At 38.4% G+C, this 17,105-nt stretch overlaps 1 protein-coding gene and 1 pseudogene across 1 annotated transcript in view; one reads left to right on the top strand and one right to left on the bottom strand.

Moving 5' to 3' along the window:
• LOC102839878 overlaps window positions 1-9,672 on the bottom strand; it is a 19,304-nt pseudogene extending 9,632 nt beyond the window's left edge.
• The window catches only part of ISPD (isoprenoid synthase domain containing), a 393,355-nt gene that overhangs the window by 335,288 nt on the left and 40,962 nt on the right, over window positions 1-17,105 (top strand). The window lies entirely within an intron of this gene.

Genomic DNA, 17,105 nt, shown 5'->3' on the forward strand with positions numbered 1-17,105 from the left:
CCTGTACAGGGTCGCTATGAGTCAGAACCGACTCCACAGTACTTAACAACAACAACAACTCTTTTCTTACACAGTATATTTAAGGTAATGTAGAATTCTTGAAGTCGGAAGTCATTAACATTACTTGTAATACTATACTTAAATTAAGTTAAAAGTTAAATGTTTGGATTTGGTAGATGAATAAATGAGATTCTGTACTCAATTCAGGCTTGCCTAAAATCACTCATACAAATGTATTACTTGGGGTGTTCTTATCAGAGAATTTCAAATACAGTTAAAAAGTAATCTTCTTAATAATTACTAGTCTAGAAAGGATAAGAATTATAGTGAGACATGAAATCTTTTTGGTTTGTCCTTTAAGATGAAATGTTTTGATATTCACATTATGTAGTTCATTTAAATCTCTTGTGTTTCATATTTTAGGTTTGTTAGTCTTTGTAGAAAACAAACTCAAAAGTTCTATATAGTTATTAGCTCATATGGGATCTGTTTTATTGCTCATTAACATAAATTAGATAAGAAAAATACAGAAAAGTTTAGTTATGCTGTCTTGTATAAAGTTCAGGTATCAAGTGCTGATTAAATATTTAAAAATGTGTAATTAATATCAAGGTACCAATATATTTTGTTTTCATTGCTAGAAAATCGTTCCTTTTTTATATAAAGTATAAAGAATTACAAGGGTTTTACTGGTACTGAACTTTGTTGTGCTAACACGAAAGCAACATGGACAATTCCTAAGCAAGTGGAGTTCACTTATTGTTGTGGAGGCTTAGAACAGTGTTTTCTTTATGCCATTGCATTCTCAAAATTCCATCCAACATTATTTCTCTAATCGTTACATTCTGAGAATGATAAGAATTTGAGTAAGAGGTCCAGTATACATGAAATCTTTTTTGTATGCTCTTTACAATATAATGTCTTAATATTCATATTTAGGTAGCTCACTTAAATCTCTTTAAAGTGTTACATATTTCAGGTTTATTAGACCTTGTGGAAAACGAAATCAAAGATTCTTTACAGCTGTTGGCTCATTAGCTCATTTCGGATGTATTTTATTAACATATTTATATAAATTAGAGAAGAAAAATATCAAAAAGTTTAGTTGTGTTATAATAATGCTTCAACTAGAAAAACAGGAGGCAGCCTGGGTTTAGTCTGAGGGTTGTAGTCTGATGACCCGTCTTCTAGCATGCTAGCTGACAAAGAAGAAAGAAACAAGCCACAGTATGTAACAGAGCTGACCAGCTAAGGAAAGGTCCTTCATCTTAGGTTCACTGACCAGTTTTAGGCATTCATGTGCAAAATATGCAATCGGTTCATTCTCCTTGGGATGGGCTTCACACTATCCTTGGTGTTGGGAAATAGTGTTGTTGTTGTTGTTGTTCACCATTATCTTGTCAGTTCTTGCTCATTGTGACTCTGTATATAGTTTCCAAGGAGTGGCTGGTAGGATTGAACCGCCAACTTTGTCATTAGCATCCTAGTGCTTATCCTATGGCACCACACCAAGACTCCCATCCCTCCTTAATTATGCAAATTCACTGCAAATTATGTTGTTGCAATAGCTAACCAAGTGACCAGTGCTTTTGTTGTTAGTTGTTAAGTGCTGTTGAGTCTATTAGATTCATAGCTAGTCTACAGTGTTTCTGCAGAGCAGCTGGTGAATTTGAACTGCCGACCTTGCAGTTCAAACTCACCTGGTGGTCAAGTGCTTATCCTATGACAACATACAACAGGATATCATAATACGCAATCAAAAAAATATTTGTTTAAAACATATATGAATGAGTGGTTCTCAGAAGTTTACAACCTTCATCTGTTAAGAATCATTCTAATTGTAAAACTAGCAGAAATGTATTGATGAAATTAGTATAGATTATTGATACATAGACACAGGAAATTTTAGGAAATTTTGATTCTTGTTCAACTTGGTAACTCTAAAAAATCAAGCCTCCTGAGAGTTTCCAGGTCTGTTTGACAGTGCTTCTATACAAACTTGAGATAAAAACAATTCTATAAGACTGTGGTTGTCAAATAGGAACCCTGGTGTTGCGGTGGTTTAAGTATCAGGCTGCTAAGCAAAAGCTTGACGGTTCTAACTCACTAGCATCTCTATGGGAGAAAGATAAGGGGGTCTTCTTCCTGAAAGATTTACAGCCTCAGACCCCCCCTGGAGAAGTTCTCCTCTCTCCTACAGGTTCACTTTGAGTTGGAATTGTCTGGATGGCAATGGGTTTGGTTTTGATTTCGTTGGTTATCAAACTCTATACCACAGAAAAATGTGACAGCTCTCCTCTGCAGCTTCTGTGGATGACAAGTGGGAAAGAGGTAGGTTACCTGCTGTCACTTCCCCTGGTTGGGTCTTCAACCGAAGCCTGTCTGTCTGTCTGTCTGTCTATTTATCTACAGATATCTGGGTAGTAATTTACATAAATAAAGTATATTGTTCTTTAGTATATTGGAGGTGGTTCCGACTCATAGCGACCCAGCATAGGGTTTCTGAGGCTGTACATCTTTACAGGAGCAGAAAGCCTCATATTTATGGTAATTTTGAACTGCTGACCATGAGAGTAGCAGCCCGATTCATAACCATTATGCTACCAGAGATCCTTAAATAAAGTATACAAGACTAAATTTGTTATTGTTGTTGTTAGATGCCGTCGCGTCAGTTCCAACTCATGGCAACCCTGTGCACAACAGAATGAAACACCAAACCATCCTCACAATTGCCATTATATTTCAGTCCTTTTTGGACACTGTGCCAATCCCTCTCACTAGTGATCTTCCTCTTTTTTACCGACTCTTCAATTTTGCAAGCATGATGTCTTTCTTCAGTGACTGGTCCCTTCTGACCACATGCCTAAAGTATGAGAGGTGAAGTCTCACTATCCTGGCTTTAAGGAATATTCTGACTGTACTTCTTCCAAAGTAGATTTGTTTTTCTGGCAGTTTTTGAAACTGTACTTGAAAGTCTCCATGGTACTTTTCAATGTTTTTTAATCAACACCGTAATTCAAATGTATCTTCTCTGGTCTTCCTAATTCATTGTCCACCTTTCACATGAATACCATGTAAAAATATAATGGCTTGGGTCAGGCACACCTTAATCCTCAAAGTCACCTCTTTGCTCTTTAACACTTTAAAGAAACCTTTGGAAGAATGACATAAATACGATACTTACATTTTTATTTGTTTTTGCTCTTGCTTGTAGAGTATTCTTTTGTGTAACTTATCAAAAGTATTTATTCTGCTCTAACTGTTTTATATTTAAATAACAGTAATAATAAAAAATGTGTACTAGTCTTAACTTCAATTATATCTGTGGGAACTATGGTTGAATGGACCATTCGTCTGTTAACTACGACACTGCTCTGCCTTTTGTATTGAATTATCTACTCTGGAAAATCAGTACAATTTTAGATGGTTAGTCTCAGAATGCTAAAATAGAAAATTCTGTCTAGTGTTTAAATTAAGAACATTTATGCTATGTTAATTCTTAAGTTGTTGTTGTTGTTGTTGCTGTTGCTGTTATGTGCCATTGAGTCAGTTCAATTCACAGCGACTCTGTGCAGGGACACACATGGCATATTTCCAGTCTTCCAGATAAATTTTCTGTCCCTTTCTTCTATTGATCAGTTTTATTGAGTACCTGATGTATGCAAGGAACCAGGAATCAGAAGTCAAACAACATAGTTTCAAGAAAAAAAGGAAAAGTATTTGATTAATATCTAAGTCTTATAACACCACTGTGTTTTCAATTATTTTAGTTTTAATATTATTTACAGATTTTTTAAAAAATAATAAAATAAAGTAAGCCAGTAATAAAATGTGTGTGAGAATTAACTTCATAAAATACTACATTTGATCAAGGCTTCTCATTTAAATTTAGAAAAATTTGTTTTGAACAGCACAGATTTAGGAGTAGGTAGATCATGGTTCATCTCCATTTTGCAGATAAGAAAGAAAACAAGAATTACAGAAAATGCTTGAGATACCCAAGGTCATATGGCTTTTAAGTAGCAGAATTTTGCAGGATTGTCCATTTCTTCCTCCTCATATTTTTCCCATGATCCATACCACCTCTTCCTCAATTGATAGTTTTATTTATTTCTTATATGAAGTGAAGTGAACTACTCCTAAAGAGGGACTCCTGGTGTGGTTCTGTAGGATTAGCACAGGACTGTGAACTACAAGGTCTGTGGTTCAAACCCACCATCTGCCCCTTGGAAGCCCTATATCAGTTCTCTATAGGTCTAAACTGACTTGATGACACTTAACAATAACATCACTCAAAAAGACAATACATAGATTGGCTCTTTGAAATGCTTAGCACAAATTTTAACTAATGATTCTTACTCTCTATTATTGATCAAAGTTCAAGATAATTTTTGAGAAAAAAATAGCTTTTCTTTTTTTTTAAGTAATCTTGTAATTTAAAGACATTTTAATATAAATAATTATTGCTGTTAGGTGTCATGAAGTAGGTTCCAACTGATAGTGGCACTGTTCACAACAGAACGAAACACCATCCTCACACTGTTTTTATATTTGAGCCCATTGGTGCTGTCACTGTGTCAATCCATCTCGCTGAGCGTCTTTCTCTTTTTTATTGGCCCTCCACTTAACTAAGTATGATTTCTTCTCCAGGGACTGTTCCTTCCTGACAACATATCCAAAGTATGATAGATGAGGTCTCACCATCCTAGAAGGGTCATCAAGCTACATTTTTACCTTGAGTTGATGTTTCTGAACTCATGAAGGATTACAGCTCCCACTTCATTAATAGTAGATAACACATAAAATAGAGGTTGTTAAAATGACATGGGTAGTTGCCTCTGACCTCCCCTAACTTCATAAGAGAGAAGTAGAATCAAACTCCACATGAGCCAAAGGCTGATTCCTATGAGACTAAAGTTAGGGATGTCTCCACCCTCCAAATTTCTTTTACCAATTGTGATACAAACGATCCCTCCCATGCACTCTACTTTTCAGCTGGGTTCTACAAATCTGTGCAATTGCCACACAGAACTCACAGACCATACTCACAAATATGGGATTTATTAGGAAGTTAATAGGTTATATTAGAAATGTTCAGGATACAGTTTCTTGGTTAAGATAACCTCCTTTTGTTGATCTCTCTCTGGCCCTTGACTCATTGGCCTGGCCTTTGCCCAGCCAGGGAAACGTTACAAAGTTACTTTAGGGCTGCCAGTAAATACTCAAAGGATGTTGTACTCTGCTGTAAGCCTCATCTCAAAGGCACTCAGCTTTAATTCTGTAAGTTACCAAGCAAAGCTTTCCAATTAAGTGCCTGGAAGCATCCCACTCACTCTACTACCAAACCTCCTGCCCAAAGGCAGCCAGCATTACTCCTTACGTAGCAATCCCATGGCATTGTCCTTTGCTTTGACTCTTAGTTCTGCTACAATTGCTCCTCTACCAGTCTTATGATGTCACAATTCTGTCTCCTGGGCCAAGGAGATTCAACATTCAATGAGTGATCTTAGGGACCAAATGGTACACTCTACTCCTTGCTTTTTCCTGATGGTAATGAGGTTCTCTGTTTCTGCTTCTAAGATGATTCATTTTATACTAACAGGATGACAAAATTGATCAGTGCTCATGTTAGAATTCCAAGTTTTTATAGTCATAATTCCACCATTTGTCTGTCAGTTTGTCGTACTCTGGTGTCTTGCATGATGCTGTGCAAAGACCTGGAGCTAGAAAAGCAAAAGGGAAGAACACACTCAGCATTTCTCAAGTTGAAGGAACTGAATAAAAAATGCAAGCCTCAACTTGAAATATTGAAGGATTCTATGGACAAAATGGAATCATGGTGTGGCACCACAGGTTAATGCACTGGATTGCAAGGTCAGTTTGAACTGCAAGGAGGCAGTTCAATCTCACCAGCCACTCCTAGGAACCCTATACAGGGTCACTATGAGTTGGAACCGACCGAACGGCACTTAACAACAACAATGGACAAAATATTGAATGCTGCAGAAACCATCAAAAGAAGATGGAAGGAATATATAGAGTCACTCTACCAGAAAGAAATGGTCAATGCTCCAACATTTCAAGAGGTAGCATATGATCAAGAGCTAGTGATACTAAAGGAGGAAGTCCAAGGTGCATTGAAGGAAATGGCTAAGAACAAGGCTCCAGGAATTATGGAATACAAATTGAAATCTTTCAACAAATTGATGCAGCACTGGAGGCACTCACTCATCTATTCCAAGATATTTGGAAGAAAACTACCTGGCCAACTGACTGGAAGAGATCCATATTTGAGCCTATTCCAAAGCACCAATGGAATGCAGATATCATTGGATAATATCATTAATATCCCATGTAAGCAAAATTTTGCTAAAGATCATTCAAAAATGGCTGCAGCCATACACTGATAAAGAACTTCCATATATTCAAGTCAGATTCAGAAGAGGAAGTGGAATGAGGGATACCTTTGCTCACATCAGATGGATCTGGGCTGAAAGCAGAGAATGCAGAAAAATGATTACCTGTGCTTTATTGACTATGCAAAGGCTTTCGGTTGTGCATCTCATGACAAGCTATTGGTAATATTGCGGAGAATGAGTATTGCGGAACACTTAATTGTGTTCATGAGGAACCTGTACATAGACCAAGTGACAGTTATTCTAACAAAACGAGAACACCGAAACTCAGGAAAGGTGTGAACCCAGGTTGCATTCTTTCACCATACTTGTTGTTAGGTGCTATTGAGTCGGTACCAACTCATGGCGACCTTATGCACAGCAGAATGAAATGCTGCCCAACCCTGGGCCAACCTCACTACTGTTATTCAGTCTGTATACTAAGAAATAATCTGAGAAGCTGCATTGTATGAAGAAAAACATGGCATCAAGATAGGAGGAAGACATTAACATTCTGTGATATGCAGATGATACACCCTTGCTTGCTGAAGGCAAAGAATACTTAAAATACTGATGAAGATCAGAGACTTTTGGTATGGGTTGCACCTCAATGTAAAGAAAACAAAAATCCTTACCTATGGACCAATAAATAACATCACAATAAAAAGAGAAAAACGTAAGTTGTCAAAGACTTCATTTTGCTGGGATCTACCAACACTCATGAAAGCAGCAGTCAAGAAATCAAACGTTGTACTGCATTGGGAAAATCTGCTGTATAAGACCTCTTTAAAGTATTGAAGAGCAAAGATGTCAGTTTGAGGACTGATGTGCCCCTAACCCAAGCCATGGTATTTCCAATAATCTCAAATGCATGCAAAAATTGGACAGTGTATAAGGAAGATTAGAAGAATTGATGCATTTGAGCTACAGAGTTGGAGGATAATATTAAAAGTACCATGGACTGCCTAAAGAACAAGCATGTATATTTTGGAATAAGTACAGCTAGACTGCTTCCTGGAAGCCAGGATGGCCAGACTTCGCCTCTCATATTTCAGACATATTGCCAGGAAAGACCAGACTCCAGAGGAGAATATCATGTTTGCTAAAATGGAGCATTGAAGAACAAGAGCAAGACCCCCGCGAGATGGATTGGCACAGTGGCAGCAGCAATGAACTCAAATGTAGTGATTGTGAGGTTGGCGCATGACCAGGAAGTGTTTCTCATCTATTGTACATAGGGTGTCCATGAGTCAGTACCTACTTGATAGCACCTAATAACAACATAGTCATAATTATCTATGTTAACAATCACTCACAATTAAATCATGTAGTCCGATCATCATTTTCCCCAACTTCTTTACCCAGACCCATCCAGAAAGCCATTCGGTGGAAGTTACAAAGATTATAATTTGGATACCCTTCTGATTTTTATATTTACTTGAAAACTCTTGAATTATTCTAAAAAAATCTTTGCTGATTAATTTTTTGGGGTTTTAAAAAAGTTTTTATTGTGAATTGAGTGATTATTTACATGGGAGAACATCATCTTTACTCCATCGTTTCATTGCAATGATTACAATCTCCTCCGTGCATCATCATTCAACAGAATTTGCTTCCATTCTGATTTTGTTTTTGTTTTTTGAGGGGGGAGGAGGAGATGTACACAGAAACAGGAATATATAATAATTTAAACAACCAAAGGGCACATTCTGCAAGCTTGCCTCCTAGCCGCCAGCACCCAGTCCCTATCTTTCCATGAGTTGCGATTCCTCAGCTGCTCCCTCTCTCCATGTCCTCATCTCTACCTCTATCTCTGGTGTCACTGCTTCTCTGGATAGGGTCCCGCAATCTACTTGTGCTCTTCTCCCTTGATGATCCTAAGGTCCTCTGTATCTGTACTGTAAGATTAATTACTCCTTCATTTTTGTTACAAAATATCTACCTTTACAGTTGTGACAGCCACAGTTAGTCACGATAACAATTTCTCATTATTAAACCATAAGAACCTTATCCCCATCTCTTTTCACCAGCCCCATCTAGACAAGATGAAAAGTATACAATGGGGACTCTACCTTCCCCCACATACTCTTAAACTAAACTCACTCTTAAAGATGTGTAAGCCAATCACTTCTTGGCTTTATCATCCCCTCATTTTAGGTAACCAATGCCTAAATTGCCCATCCCTATCTACCCTGTATATAGAGGGAATAGGATAAATACTTGATGTGAAAACTCATTCCCCCTCAGTTGGTATTTTGAGCTACTACATCCATAAGTAAGGAGCTCTGGTAGCGTAGTGGTTACGAATCAGGCTGCTAGTCTCACAGTCAGCAGTTGGAAACTACCAGCTGTTCCGCGGGAGAAAGATGAGGCTTTCTGCTCCTGTAAAGATTTATAGCCTCAGAAACCCCGTACAGGGTTGCTATGAGTCGAAACCAATTCCACGGCACATAACAACAACAACAACATCCTTAAGTATAGGTGAAGTTCATAAAATTATAGCAATTTCCCCTTGTTTCCTTTATCAAAAAATAAAAAATTGTTTTTTACCTTCCTCTAGTCAAGTTCTGATTATCAAGCCATCAAGGTTAGGTCAAATGGGTATTATCTTGCTTATAGTTTTTAAAGATAATTTCTAATTTATTTCCTGTATTTCTCAATCTATACTGAAATAGAGTTTCAACTTCTCCCTTAGACTCTGAGATGTCATACTTTTGCCACTTTTACTCCCCATGGCCAATTCATGTCTTTAAGACATTATAGATGTTTAAGCCTTAAATGATTTTCCTACCTGAGAATTTATTTTTGGAGGTGGCTATCAATAGACATTTTCTAAAAAATGTTTTTGTTTTCACATAATATCTTTAGCTATAAGAGTTCACATAGAGTAATATGTTAGATATATATGAATGGTTAACATACTTTATGTTCTGTTAACTTTGCTGATTTTCACAGTCAGCTGGCTGTATTTTTGTTTTTTAATATTTATGTTATCTATATTTTGCCACTATAAGAAAAATAAAGCCTATGTTGTAACATATTTTCCCTACAGGATTTTTTTGGTAAGCTTTTTAAAAAGATTACTAGATTATTTAGCACTCAATATTCCTATTTTGTGCAACTGTGAAAGTGATGTGGCTGAAGCATCTGAGGTCCTCTATCTACACAAGAGAAAGTGAGAATTACCATTAGCTCTTAACTGATTACTATGAAGTAGAGATCACACATACCTCTGCTCTCCAAACTTTGTACCATTTCTGACACTATCTGTTCTCATGGCACTATCTACTCCTCTACTGGGTTTAATAATCCATTGCAGTGGTCATATGGAAGTCACAAACCATATTCACAGTCACGGACTTTATTAGGGAAGTAACCGGTTACAATTCAGGATCAGAAATGACAGAATACAGTTCTTTGATCTGAACAGCCTCTTCTCAACCATATCCACAAGCAGGTCTTTCTCTGGTCCTTGGCCCACTTGCCAATCAATCAGGTCTCTGCCCTGCTCAGGAAGTGTTAAAAAAGCCCTTTAGCTCTACCAGTAAGTGCCTAGGGTCACCCCACTCTTCCAGAAAGCCTCGGCCTAAAGGCATTCAACTCTCTTGCCCCATGGCTTGGCAAACCCATTGTAATCTTACTCTGTGGGCCAGGAAGTCCACTGCACTGTCTGACACTGCTACTGCTGCTTCTTTACCACACTGGCTGTCATCCCTCACCATCTATGCCATCTCTAGTTTTACAGCTTACTGTATCTTGGGTCTAGGAAATTTTCAGCATGGGGAATTCAAGTCCAAAGGACAAGCTTCACTTACATCTCTCCTTGGCACTAATGGTCCCCTTATTTCTGCCTCTAGATGGCTCATTTTAAGCCTACTCGATGGCAAAACTGACCAATCCTCTCATTAGGTCTCAAAAACTTTATTTGCATGTTCCTACGCATAGTGGTTACAAATTGGGCTGCTAACCTCAAGGTTGGCAGTTCGAAACTACCAGCTGTTCTGTGGGAGAAAGATGAGGCTTTCTGCTCTCATAAAGATTTTCAGCCTCGGAAACCCTGTGCAAGGTCGCTATGAGTCGGAACCGGCTCCACGGTACTTAACAACAACAGCAACAACAACAACCCCTACAAGGGAGTCATGGCGCTGTGGGTTAATGCACCAGACTGCAAAGCCTTTTGAACTGCAAGGTTGGCAGTACAAGCTCACCAGCTGCCCCTGGGAAACCCTATACAGGGTCTCTGTGGGTCAGAACTGACTCAATTACACTTTACAACAGCAACAATCCCTCCAAGGGAGTCCTGGTGTGGTACTATGGACTGATGCTGCTCCTTGGAAACCCTGTACAGGGTCGCTATGTGTCGGAACTGACTCTATGACACTTAGCAACAACCCCTACAAGTGTGGCATACACTGGATTTACATTAGCAGCAAGCTGTCCAGTCCCCTTGGTGGGACATAAGCACCTTATTTGCATTGTTGTGTTGCAGTTAAGTGCCATTGAGTCGGTTCTGGCTCATAGCAACTCTGTATTAGATTCCCCAAATTTAGGTGAATTGACACTATAGTATAAATGCTGGACTCCAAGGTTGGTTTGAATTGCAAGACTGGTGGTTCAAACTCACCAGTCATTCCTTGGAAACCCTTTACAGGTTCACAATGAGTCTGACCCAAATCACTATGAGTCATACCACTTAGCAACAAGATAACAACCCACATTTTTGGTGCCATTTACAAGATGACATGTAAAAGTGATCCGTCACACTCAGGTCATCATGGCTTTTCTAGCCAAGGTTCTTCTTTAATTTACCCCTCCCAGTGAGCATGACAAACTGACAGGTTGTTGGTGGATTGTTGTTGTGTACTGTGGAGTTGATTCTGACTCATAGTGACTCTGCACAGGGTTTCCAAGGCTGCAAATCTTTACGGGAGCATAATGTCTCATCTTTCTCCCGCGGAACAGCTAGTAGTTTCAAACTGCCGACCTTGAGGTTAGCAGCCCAATTCGTAACCACTACATATTGTCAGGAGGAAGCAGTCATTGGAGAAGGATATCATGTTTGGTAAGGTAGAGGGTCAGAGAAAAAGAGGAAGACACCCAACGAGTGGACTGGCCAAGTGGCTACATTAATGGACTCAAACGTGGCAACAATAGTGAAGTTGGCCCAGGATTGGGCAGTGTTTCGTTCTGCTGTGCATAATGTCGCTATGGGTCTGTACCGACTCAATGGCACCTAACAACAACAATAACAACAGTGAGCATGAACTCCTGGTATGGCACTATAGGACTTCTGGACTCTGAATCACAAGGTTGGCAATTCAAATCCACCAGCTGCTCAGAAATTCAGTATAAGTTCGCTGAGTCAGAAACAACTCAATGGCAATTACCACCAACAACAATGAACTTACCCATCCAGAACAGTCATTAACAGTTAGTCCTTGAGTGGGGCAAAGAGTCCTATGGGTGAAGTTAATCAGTTACCAGCCATTCAGGTCGGCTTTAGCTATGCATCTGATCTGGTCAGGTTCCCAGGAATCATCTTGGCTTCAACTTTTCTGGCCTCTAATAAACTTTACCTGAGAGAAAATCATTCCCTTGCTCTGAACCTCATGAAGTATCAGCATAGCAAAAATGTTTTAAGAACTCTAAGTTTGGCCAATGTATTCCAGTCCAACAATGCCTCCCTTGTATCCTTTCTTTCACACTTACAGATTCTACAATTACAGTCTTTACTATCACAATTAAGTCTTTAAATTAACAGTCACAACTGAATTATACAATCCTACCACCATCTTCCTCCACCCTCTCTTCCCCAGAGCTCAGGAAAAGAGAGAACTAGTCAGAGGGAATCCTCCTTCATTCCCCTAATTTTGAGGATAAAAACACTCATGAAAATATGCTTTTGTTGGTGGTGGTAGTGTGCTGCCAAATCGCTTCTGTTTCATAGTGACCCTGTATAGGATTTTCCAGATTGTAAATCTGTATGGAAGCAGAAAGCCTCATTTTTCTCCCACAGAGTTGCTGGTGGATTCAAACTACTGATCTTGTGGTTAACAGTCCAACATGTAACCTACTATGCTACCAAGGCTCCTTCATGAAAGTATGTTAGTCAATTAGTTAATGCCTTTATCTTCCTCCATTTTACATAAACAATTTCTAAATTGCCCAACCTTATCAAATAAGTAATAGCAGATTAAATTTCGAATAATTTTGCAAAGAATGAGAATTCCAGAACACTTAATTTGTTCATGACAAACTGTACAATGACCAAGAGGTAGGGGTTGGAACAGAACAAGGGGATACTACTGCATGGTTTAGGAATGGTGTTCATCAAGGTTGCATCCTTTTACCATATTTATTTAATTTGTAACCCATATTACTGGGTTACATAAAGAAAAAGAAAAATCTTCACAACTGGACCAATAAACAACATCATGATAATGAAAGAAACGATTGAAGTTGTCAAGGATTTCATTTTACTCAGATCAACAATATTCATGAAAGAAATAAAATGATGCATTGCATTAGGCAAATCTGCTGCAAAAGACCTCTTTAAGATGTTCAAGAACAAAGATATCAGTTTGAGGACTAAGGTGTCCTGGTGTGTCAATGTAGAATAAAGAACTGGACCACCAGATAAGTTTGAACCACAGGTTGGTGGTTCAAACTCACTAGCAACTCCTTGAAACCCCTATACAGGGTCGCTGTGAGTCAGAAATGACTTGACGGCACTTAACAACAATCACCCAAATCATTTTCAATTACTTCATGTGCATGTAAAAGCTGGACAATGAAGAAGAAAGACTGAAAAACAATGGATTCAGATTATAGTGATGGTAACAAATATTGAATATAGCGTGAACTGCCAGAAGAATGAACCAATGTGCCTTGGAAGAAGTACAACCTTATGCTCTTCAGAAACAGGTATGGTGAAGATTTGTTTCACGTACTTTGGGCATGTTATTAGAAGGGCCCAGTCCCTGGAGAAGGACATCATATTTGATAAAATTGAGGAAAATAACAAGACCCTCCATGCATTGAATTGACCTAGTAGCTTCAACAAGGGCCTCAAACATAGCAACCATTGTGAGGATAGCACAGGATTGGGCAATGTTTCATTCTGTCGTACATAGGGTTACTTGGAGTTTGTACCATATTGACAGAATCTTACACCAAAAAAATTTAACCAGTACTCTAAGAATACATGTTCCTTGCTCTAAACAATCTTCTAGTCCAGTTGGAACTTTGACCATCTACATCCAGAAGCAAAGTCCAACCTAGAGCAAGCCTTCAAATTGTAGAAATCCATACCAGCAAAGGAGTCCTGGTGTGGTGCTGTGGGTTAATGTGCTCAATTGAAAGGTTGATTCAAACCGCAAGGTTAGCAGTTCAAGCTCACTAGCTGTTCCTTAGAAACTGTATACAGGTCACTATGAGTTGGAACCTGCTCAATGGCACTTAAAAGCAACAAAAACATACCAACAAAGGATACCAAATGTCATTTCTTTTATTTGGCTGGATTCTGGGAAGCTCATCCCTAGCCCCTGTATCAGTGGATATCAGCCACAGTGTAGGGAGTTCACACACCTTCCTGCACTTCAGACCAGCTAGCCCCATCTCTTTCTCACTGTCTGTCACTCATATCTGCCACTGTGGTTTGGACTAACAGGTGCAAATGTAACATTTCCAAACTCAGTCCATCTCTTCGTTGCTTCCCCCACTTCCACTTATCTCATTGCCCCCTGTGGTCACATCAAGTGAGCATACCAAGTTATCAACTCACTGACTATCTTTAACTTCCAGTCCTAGAAAGTGGTTCTTCTGATGGGCACTGACTTTCCTACCTCATGTAGAGACAAGCCACTTTCTCAAGATACAATAAGCAAAGCAGTCATTTTTATACTGCAAGTATCCACTATGAAATTCATCATGGGTTGGTTGTATATTGTAATGAAATTTACAATATGCTAATGAAAAGATGAATGTCAATGTTGTGCCAAAGAGTCAATACTGACTCATAGTAACCCTGTATAGGGTTTTCAAGGTTGTAAATCTTTGTGTGAGCAGAAAGCCTGTCTTTCTCCCATGAAGCAGCTGTTGGGCTCAAACCATTGATCTTGTGGTTTGGAGTCCAGTGATTATCCTACAGAGCCACCATGCTCCCATTTGTTAGGTCTATTCTCAAGATACGTATAAATGTTATAAAAACACCAAATCAGTGGTTATTCTAATTAAAAACTCAAATATAGGTTAGTCTAGCTGAAAGGAAAATTAAGCATTGTTGAAAAACATGTTTGAAAATTAAACTTGAATGTCATATAGTGCTCTTCATGGTGTTTGTGTGCCATCAAGTTGGTTCCAACTCACAGACTCAATATAGAGTCCTAGGCTGTGAATCTTTATGGGAGCAGAAAGTTGTTAGTCATAAGCTAATAAGAGATAAAAAAAAAAAAAAAAAAGCTGTCTCTAATATTCATGCATCCCTTAGGTGTTTAATTTTGAAGGTTATGTGTGTTCAGTTTTATGATAATTTAAAAAAGATAAAGTTAATGCATGATGTTGTTTTTGTTGTATGCAGTCAAGTTAGTTCCCACTCATATCCACCTTATATAGAGATTCCAAGAGTGAATGGTGGATTTGAAATGCCATTCTTGAGGTTAGCTGTCTAGTACTTTTCCTAAAGTGCCACACTAGGGCTCAATGCTTTTTATTCATTTGTTGTTTAAAGTTTTTATTGTGAATTGAGTGATAGTTTACATGGGAGAACATCAGTTTTACAATCATCCTTTTATATTTTGTTTCATTGCAATGATTACAATGTCCCCCATCCATCATCATTCAACAGTATTTGCTTTTATTCCCTCTGTTTTTTGTTTTTTTTGAATGGACACAAACACATCCAGGACTATATAATCATTTAAACAACCAACCAAAGGGCACATTGTACAAGCCTGCCTCCTGGGTGCCAGCACACAGCCTTTCTCTTTTCATGAGTCTAGAGTCCTCGGAGGCTCTCTCTCTATGTCCTCATCTCTGCTTCCATCTTTGGTGTTGCTGCTTCTCTGGATAGGGCCTCACATTCTGCTCATGCTCTTCTCCCTTGATGGTCCTAGGGTCCTCATTTCCTGGACTGTAAGATTAACTATTCCCCCCTTTTTGTTACAACTTTACAGTTGTGACAATCACAATTAGTCATGATAACAATTATTCACTTTTGAATCATAAGAATCTTATCCCCATCTCCTTTCACCAGACCCATCTAAACAATATGAAAACTATTCGAGGGGGAGATTCTACCTTCCCCCATACACTCTGAAACTAAACTCCCTCTTGAAAACTTGTAAGCCAGTCACTTTGTGCCTGCATTGCCCTCTACCCCATTTTAGGTAGTCAATGTCTAAGTTACCCAACCCTATCAACCCTGTGTACAGAGGGGATAAGACTGATCCTCAATGTGTGATTCCTTCCCTCTCAGTTGGTATTTTGAGCTACTGCATCCATAAGTATCAATGCTTTTTAAAGAACAATTTTATAAACGCACAAATATATAATACATAACAAACAGAGTTCTTTCACCCGTCCATTCCCACCCGTTCCTCTCGGTGGTGGTTGTTAGTTACCATTGAACTAATTTGAACTCATGGCCATCCTGGGTGTGCAGAACACTGTATAGGTTTTTTTGTTTTGTTTTTTATTTTTTTTATATATATATATTTCACTTTTTATTGTGAATTGAGTGAATGTTTACAGAGCAGTTCATCAGTTTCACAGTCAGTAAATCATACATTTTTTCATCTCAATTCTTGTACTCCCTTAAATATAATATCCCTTAATCTATCTTCTCCCTGTGTATCTTGTTAAAATTCCTTCTTCTTTCCCAACCGCTGTGAATTTTGTCATTGGTTAAATGCTGCTCTTTGATCTTGAGTGGTTGATCTTGAATATGTGTACCTTACTTGCAGTTTTGTGTGGCGCTGTAGGATAAGCACAGGACTGCTTACCATAAGGTTGGTGTTTCAAACCTACCAGTTGCTCCTCAGAAACCCTTTACAGGGTCCCTATGAGTTGGAAAAGACTCCATGGCATTTAACCACATATGCCTATTGTTTGACTGAAAATTGACCCATGTGGGTGAGTTGTATTCCAGACTATAGGGTTGCCAACAATAGTCTCAGGTTTTCACCATTCTCAATGTAATCAGTAAGCTTGAACTTTGCTATGATTTTGAATTTTGTCCCACATTTTCTCCCACTCTATCCATGACCTTCTACTGTGATCTTCTTCAGAACAATTGGTAATATTAGCTGGGCACCGACTAGTTTTTCTGACTATAGGGTTTTAAGGCTGTGGCCTTTTAGAAGTAGATCACTATGCCTGCTTTTTGAGGTGTCTTTGCATAGGTTTGAATGAACAACCTTTCTATAATAGTTAAAAACTTGTTTATACCACCTCATGTTTAACCACATCAAAATGACTGAAATGCAAATAACTAGACTTCTGCATCTCAATTCTCTTTTCTAAAGGAGTATATTGATCTTTTCTATAATATGGTATTTCAGAAGTTATCTTAGTGAATTCAAACTCTGTCCAAATTATAGAGCTAAACACTCTAAGACATATAGGATACTTTTAGACATCATAATCTAGCTACAGATTTTTAAATAATGCATATGCATGTGTGTGTGTGTATATACATTATATCTATCTATC

Source organism: Chrysochloris asiatica, unplaced genomic scaffold (assembly GCF_000296735.1).
Source record: "Chrysochloris asiatica unplaced genomic scaffold, ChrAsi1.0 scaffold00006, whole genome shotgun sequence".
Classification (NCBI taxonomy): domain Eukaryota; kingdom Metazoa; phylum Chordata; class Mammalia; order Afrosoricida; family Chrysochloridae; genus Chrysochloris; species Chrysochloris asiatica.